At 38.9% G+C, this 7,441-nt stretch overlaps 1 pseudogene; it reads left to right on the top strand.

Annotated features, from left to right (window-relative positions):
- Positions 1-1,216: 1,216 nt before the first annotated feature.
- LOC123945946 lies at positions 1,217-2,130 on the top strand (annotated as a pseudogene).
- The last annotated feature ends 5,311 nt before the right edge of the window (positions 2,131-7,441 follow it).

Below are 7,441 nucleotides of genomic sequence, written 5' to 3'. Positions count from 1 at the left end.
CTGGAACAGTGAAACGAAATTTTAAAAATAAATAAATAAAAAAAGAACTAATCATGTAGTATGTGCTGGCTAATTGAATTTAAATTAAAAAGTCATTATTTCAGGGGTGCCTGGGTGGCTCAGTGGTTTAAGCCTCTGCCTTCAGCTCGGGTCATGATCTCAGGGTCCTGGGATCGAGCCCTGCATGAGGCTCTCTGCTCAGTGAGGAGCCTGTTTCTCCCTCTCTCTCTGCCTGCCTCTCTGCCTACTTGTGACCTCTCTCTCTGTCAAATAAATAAATAAAATATTTTTTAAAAAATCATTATTTCAGAGCAAAAAAATAAATAAATAAAAAGCGTGTCACCTATAAAGACTTCATGGACCACCAACATGGACCCCCCAAGTGCCTGTGTGACCTCACAGTAATCCACACTTCCCATGGTAGTTCACCTCAATGGAGCATATTCCTTATTTAAACAGTGAGGAGTTCATGGGATTTTCTTCCCACCATAACAATTACCCAGGATGTGAGCAGACTCATGGTAAAGACTGGGTTTTTTTTTTTTAATAATATTTCTACCATCTTGTCACCACTCACATGATTGAGAACAGCTCAGAATGTAATTGAATGTTCAGTGAAGCTTCCTGTTGTTTTTTTTTTCACTAAAGATGGCCTCTGTCTCCTTGTCTCCCCACACTTCTCTCAAAAAAATGTTTTTAAAAATTATTAAATATTTGAATGTTTCTGGCAAAAGAAAAAAAAACAGGCTAAAGTTTTACCCCTTCTTTGTTCACCAGTTCATCCAGAGATAACTGATTATATTTGTGCCATAACTCTATCCTATACATTATGTTTTACAGCTTCATTCTTCTTCTTTACATGTCTCTCTGCCCCTATTAAATTTTAAGCCCTTTGAGGGCAGGAATCATGTCTCAAGCAACTTTGTATCTTCAGGATCTGGTACAGTGCCCAGCACTTGGATGCTTATTAAATATTTCCTGAATAAATGGGTATTAAAATTCAAAGAAGCAATTACAGAGGAAGTACTTTGGAATGCTGCATGCTGACAGAATTGAAGTAATAATGGGGGTGATCCAAAGGGAAACTTCTTGACTTCATAGATTTTTATTATACCTTTAAGCTGGAAGTCATATTTTTTTTAAATAGGAGAGACAGTCTTACTCATCTGGGATGACAATTGCATTATGTTTCTTTCTAGGGCCAGTATCTTTAATCATGAAAAATGTCACCATCATTACCAAGTTTGTCCTCATAAGATGGTCCAGAAATCCTCAGATCCAGACCATGCGTTTTGCAGTGTTCCTAGTGATTTACCTCTTGACCCTGATGGGGAACCTGATGATGATCCTGGTGATCAGAAATGATTCTCACCTTAAAACACCCATGTACTTCTTCCTAGGTCACCTGTCTTATCTAGATCTCTGTCTTTCTTCAGTAACCATGCCCAAGATGTTGTAGAATTTATTAACTCAAAAAAAACCCTTATCTACATGGGGGTGTGTGACCCAGAGTTTCTTTCTCATATTCTCTGGGAGCACAGAGGCCTGCCTGCTGTCTGCTATGGCCTGTGACCACTATGCAGTCATTTGCCACCCTCTCCTCTACAGTGTGGTTATAATACATAGGCCTCTGTGTGTTGGAATGATAATTGCAGCATGGGCAGTGGGGTTCCTAAACTCTTTGCCAAACACTCTTTTAACCTACAACTTACATTTCTGTAGTTCCAGTGTCATACCTCACTTTTATTGTGAGCTTCCTTCACTCTTCCCTCTGTCCTGCAGTGACCCTACTGCCAACAAAGCCCTCTTGCTGGGTCATGTGCATTGTTGGGATTTGTGACACTTCCCCTGATACTCTTCTCTTATTCTAGAATCATCTCTTCCATCTTAGTCATCCTTTCTTCTGGGGCTCAAGGCAAAGCCTTCTCTACCTGTTCATCCCACCTCACTGTGGTGCCTTTGTATTATTCCACAGCTTTATTCAGATACATGACCCTCCTCTCAGGCTCCAAGCTCGAACAAGTGGTCTCCATTCCATACAATGTGATCACATCTTTGCTGAACTTCCTCATCTACAGCCTCAAGAACCAGGAGGTGAAAGCAGCTCTACATAAAATGTTGAAGCAATAACTGTGTCTCTCTTTGTATAGAAGATTCATACTGTATTTGGTTTGAAGACAATGAAAAAATGCGTGATGAAATACATTGATAATGGCTAACTTGATCACTTCAAAAAATTTTCCATTTGATGAAAATAACCTCTTGGGTCTTGGTAATAGAGGTTTAAGTGTGTGATTGATTATTTTAGTGTATTTGGCAAGAAAACTTAGTGAAGACTGAGAAATAAGTACTAGGATGGAGTAGTGTAGACAGACTAGGTCCAAATCTGTTTGTTTTGTTAAAGAGTTTTGGAATTACAGAGCTCAAAGTGGGGTGTGTGTGTGTGTGTGTGTGTGTGTGTGTTTAAAGATAGGAGTGTGAAACACATTTCAAAGTGGAAACTAGTTGCTAATTAAAGATGATATTGAGTGAAGTTTTTTGGTCCACCTAACCTGGAGTAACCTAAAAAACTGATATGCCTAGTTGCCAGAAAGCAAAGATAGAGATTGGTAAGGACCTGCCCTAGACCATTCAAAAGAAAAAAAATGTTCAGGTTTCCTAGTAGTGACCAATGTCTGGGATGAGATCAAGCTGTTTGGCAACTAGACTAGAGATACCTTGTTGGAATTCAAACTGGTGAATGTCTATGCTGTCTCAAAATGATGTTTTCACTCAACCCTGAGGATATCAGGCCAGTTAATTCATTCAGTATCTGATGGTCTCACTCAGCCAAACACCTTCTGAGTCTACTTATCATTGTTCCTTTGATATATATTCAAGCAAATAAGTTATCTTCTTGTCACAAAAGATTCATGGGGTGGAGAACTCACAACCCAAAGTGTAGGCTGACTCATATGACCTCTTTAATGAAATGCTTAATATGAAACATTGTGTTTCTATAGAATTAACCAAAAGTAAGGTGGGTTTTTTCTTAACTTCTTACAAATCAAAATAACAAATATTGTTGGTTTGTTTCACATTTTTATTATTAACTTTTAATCTTAAATATATAATAAATTCTATAAAAATTAGGAGGAATGTATAGTGGATGAACAAGAGAAGTATTTATTTATTTATTTATTTATTTATTTATTATTTTTGTTTATTTACAGCATAACAGTGTTCATTGTTTTGGCATCACACCCAGTGCTCCATGCAGTACGTGCCCTCCCTATTACCCACCACCTGGTTCCTCAACCTCCCACCCCCCCCACCTATTTTTATAATTTTTACAGATGTAAATATGTAAAATCATTTTTTCAGAAAAAATATGCTTCAAAATGAAGTATATTATGGATAATGGTTTATATCAATAATTATTACCCCTTGCATCAGTTATTCTAAGGATTGACATCATCTGATTTTGTCAAGGTAAAGAGTGTTTAGTACAGAACATATGTAGTCTACCAGGTACCTCATGTGGAACATGGTTCTCCCTAAGTGATCTAAATTTGAGATATGGTAGGAGTAGAATTAACATGACTTAATGACATTTTAAATAAAGAAATAGTTAATAATAACATCATTGCCCTCCCCCACCCTGACTTTTTAAATATTCTTAAGAGAAACTTTCCAAAGTGTACATACTTAGATATAGTTTATGGGCATAACAGGAAGGGTATCCTTATCCAGTTCAAAACCTAATGAAAGATAAAATAAAGTCACACAAACTGATGTAAACATGATGCAACCATTCTCTTTCTTGCCTGCATCTTTGAGAGATGGATCCACAGACCAATCTATACTCAATATCCCCTCCCTTAGAAGACTGAGATAGTTATTGGCATACACTTACATGTGTGCTTGCCTCCTGCTCCTTTATTTTCAATTCTTACTGCAGGCCCTTATAGATCCATAGTGGAATAAAATCCATAGTGGACTTCCCCACTCACCTCCCATATATACATTATATATATGAATTGTGTTGGTGAAAGCATGGCTTACACTCAAACTGTAATCCCTTATCTTCTCACTTACATGTCCACTCCTATCTTTGTGCCATAAGTATTTTATGATCTTGATTTATATTGCCCATATGCTTGCATAAATATTTTCATCAATTTACAGCCAAACCAACAGAATATTAGAGTGTCTAACAATGTTTATTTGCCAGGCCTGAGAACAGTTTTTATTTTATTTTTATTTTTTTAAAGGTTTTATTTATTTATTTGACAGACAGAGATCACAGGTAGGCAGAGAGGCAGGCAGAGAGAGAGAGAAGGAAGCAGGCTCCTTGCTGAGCAGAGAGCCCGATGTGGGACTCGATCCCAGGACCCTGGGATCATGACCTGGGCCGAAGGCAGAGGCTTTAACCCACTGAGCCACCCAGGCGCCCCTGAGAACAGTTTTTAAATTATATTTTAATCTTTATCAATTTGTTGGCATAAAATGCTACTTCTTTCATGTATTTGCATTTATTTTTCATCTAAATAATATTTAACATTTCTCAAAAGTTTGTTAAACATTGGTAGTTCCTCTTTTTTATCATTAGCATACCATTTTTCTGTTTGTTACTGCATTCATAGTATTTTTTTATTTGAATGGTGTATTTAAATAAGTTCAGAATGAACTCATTATTTAAGTTAATGGGACCATAATTCATCCAAAACCTGAGAAGCATCTTTTGATTCCTTTTTTCTCTTTCTCTCCACATACGTTCAACACATAACAGATCCCATTTGTTCTGTTTTCAAATATATCCTGAATCTGGACACATCTCATCATTTCCACCTCTACCAACCTAGTTTAAGCCATCATTTTCTCTCACCTAGATTCAGGACTGGTATTCAAAATAGTTAATAACCAGTAAGGCAAGAGTACAGAACAATTAAAATGGATTCCCAACAGATAAAAATGGATTTTGGTTTTGTTGTCTGTCATGAATACTAGCTGAATATTAGCTAGTAATAAGGCAATAGCTTCCTAAACTAGTCTCACTGCTTCCATTACTGTCCCTTAAAGCTACAAAGAAACCAGACTGATCAACTTTTTAGGAAAATCATAAAACAGATTATATCATTCCCCTAAAGAGGTAAAGAAGAAAAATCTATAGCTTCCTACCACATTTAAAATTCACACTTCTTTGATCTACAAGACTCACCAAATTTGGCTTTTGTGAGCTTGGTGACCTAATTTCTCTCATTTCTCCCACCTTTACTATACTCCAATCATACTGGCCTTCTTACTGTTTCTCAGACTCCAGATTTCTCCCCATCCAAAAGTTTTGCACTTGCTGTTTCCTCTACTGGCACATTTTTCTCTGTATATTCACATGGCTTGTTCCTTCTCTTTATGTAGGTCTTCCTCAAGAGTGTGCTGTAGTAATATATATATACATATGCATATTATGTATATATACATGTATTAATTATGTATATATTTTATATATTAATTATATATTTAATATATAAGATTTATATATTATATACATATATGCATGTTTACATTATATATAAAATGAATTGATGCATTTATAATTCTATAGCAATATATATTATTAGTAGTATTATATAACAAGATCTTGCTTTTTGTGTGCCATTGTTCTGTGACTAGCATTTCCAAATAATATTAAATTGGTGCTCTTTGTTTAACAATAAAAAAAAAGAGTATTCTTCTCACAGAATTATTTCCTGACTACCCTATATTAAATAGTCTACCCTCCCCCCATTCTACCATGCATCACCAACTAACAATATTTATGCATGTTTGTATTTACATTCTGCCCTCCCCAATATAATGTAAGCACCTTGAGAGCAGAGATTTCATCTGTACTTTATGCATCTGAAACAATATCTAGCACATAGGAGACAATCAAAACTACTTGATGGGATTTCCATGACTAGCTGTATGGAGTAACTGATGTCAGCTTTGTCCTTCTACCCATAAATAACTAGAAAAATGAACAAAATATCTGGGGGGGGAGATCCTGTTTGCCCTTACTGGAAAACAGAAAGCTTAGGATTTTGAATCCTGAGATACAGCATAAGGTGAGTCCTACCTTTCCTACCGGAGGCACTTTTTTTTTAAATTTTTATTTATTTTTTCAGAGTAACAGTATTCATTGTTTTTGCACAACACCCAGTGCTCCATGCAATATGTGCCCTCCCTATTACCCACCACCTGGCTCCCCCAACTTCCCACCCCCCACCCCTTCAAAATCCTCAGGTTGTTTTTCAGAGTCCATAGTCTCTTATGGTTCGGTGACCTCCCCTTCCAATTTCCCTCAACTTCCTTCTCCTCTCCATCTCCCAATGTCCTCCATGTCATTTGTTATGCTCCACAAATAAGTGAAACCATATGATACTTGACTCTCTCTGCTTGACTTATTTCACTCAGCATAATCACTTCCAGTCCTGTCCATGTTGCTACAAAAGTTGGGTATTCATCCTTTCTTTTTTTTTTTAATAAACATATAATGTATTTTTATCCCCACGGGTACAGGTCTGTGAATAACCAGGTTTACACACTTCACAGCACTCATCATAGCACATACCCTCCCCAATGTCCATAACCCCCTCCCCCTCTCCCAACCCCACCTCCCCCCAGCAATCCCCAGTTTGTTTTGTGAGATTAAGAGTCACTTATGGGGAGTCAAGATGGCGGGGAAGTAGGAGGAGGCACCATTTCAACCTGTACCCTAAAGTGAGCTGATTACCTACCAAAGAACTCCGACCACTCATGAAATCAGCCTGAGATCAGAATTATACACGTCTGGATCTCTACAGGAGCAGAAGACACCAGTGGCAGGTAAAGCAGACTGGGAACGTCCGACTGATATCGGAAGATAAACAAAAGGGGGAGGGAGCCACCAGAGGTGACCCATTGCAAAGTAACACCCCAACACGAGAGTGCTCTGCGTCTGGGGACCAGCATTAACTTGGAGTCTGGTTGAAAGCACTCAAAAAACAAAGAGCAAAGGATCTCGGGGGGGTGGGGGGGGGTAATAGTGGGAACCTGGGCGGTTAGGGTCAGGGACCTAAGTCCCCCGACCCAGGACAGCCTCCCCTGGCGCGGAGCCAGAGAGAGTGCAGCGGAGAAATCAGGTCCCCGTCCCTGAGCCGCCAGTGCGCTTGAATGCCAGCGCGCCCGAGAAGGAGTGGGGTCTGGCTCCCATGAGGGGCTGGGAGCCTGGCAAGACGGCAATCCTGAAACGCGCGCGTCCCACACCCTCCCTTGGGATACGTGCTCATAGGCGCTAGCCTGGAGCTCTGGCAGCCAGAAAAACCAGACATTCCCAGCCCGGGACAGCGGGAAAATCTCAGTGTGTGATCTCTGCTAGGAACCTCTCTGGCGGTCTGGAGCTGCCAAGACAGCCACTGCGGCCCTGGTTTTGGGTACAACG

Source organism: Meles meles, chromosome 7, assembly GCF_922984935.1.
Source record: "Meles meles chromosome 7, mMelMel3.1 paternal haplotype, whole genome shotgun sequence".
Taxonomy (NCBI): Eukaryota; Metazoa; Chordata; class Mammalia; order Carnivora; family Mustelidae; genus Meles; species Meles meles.
This window is presented reverse-complemented; position numbering and strand designations above follow the sequence as displayed.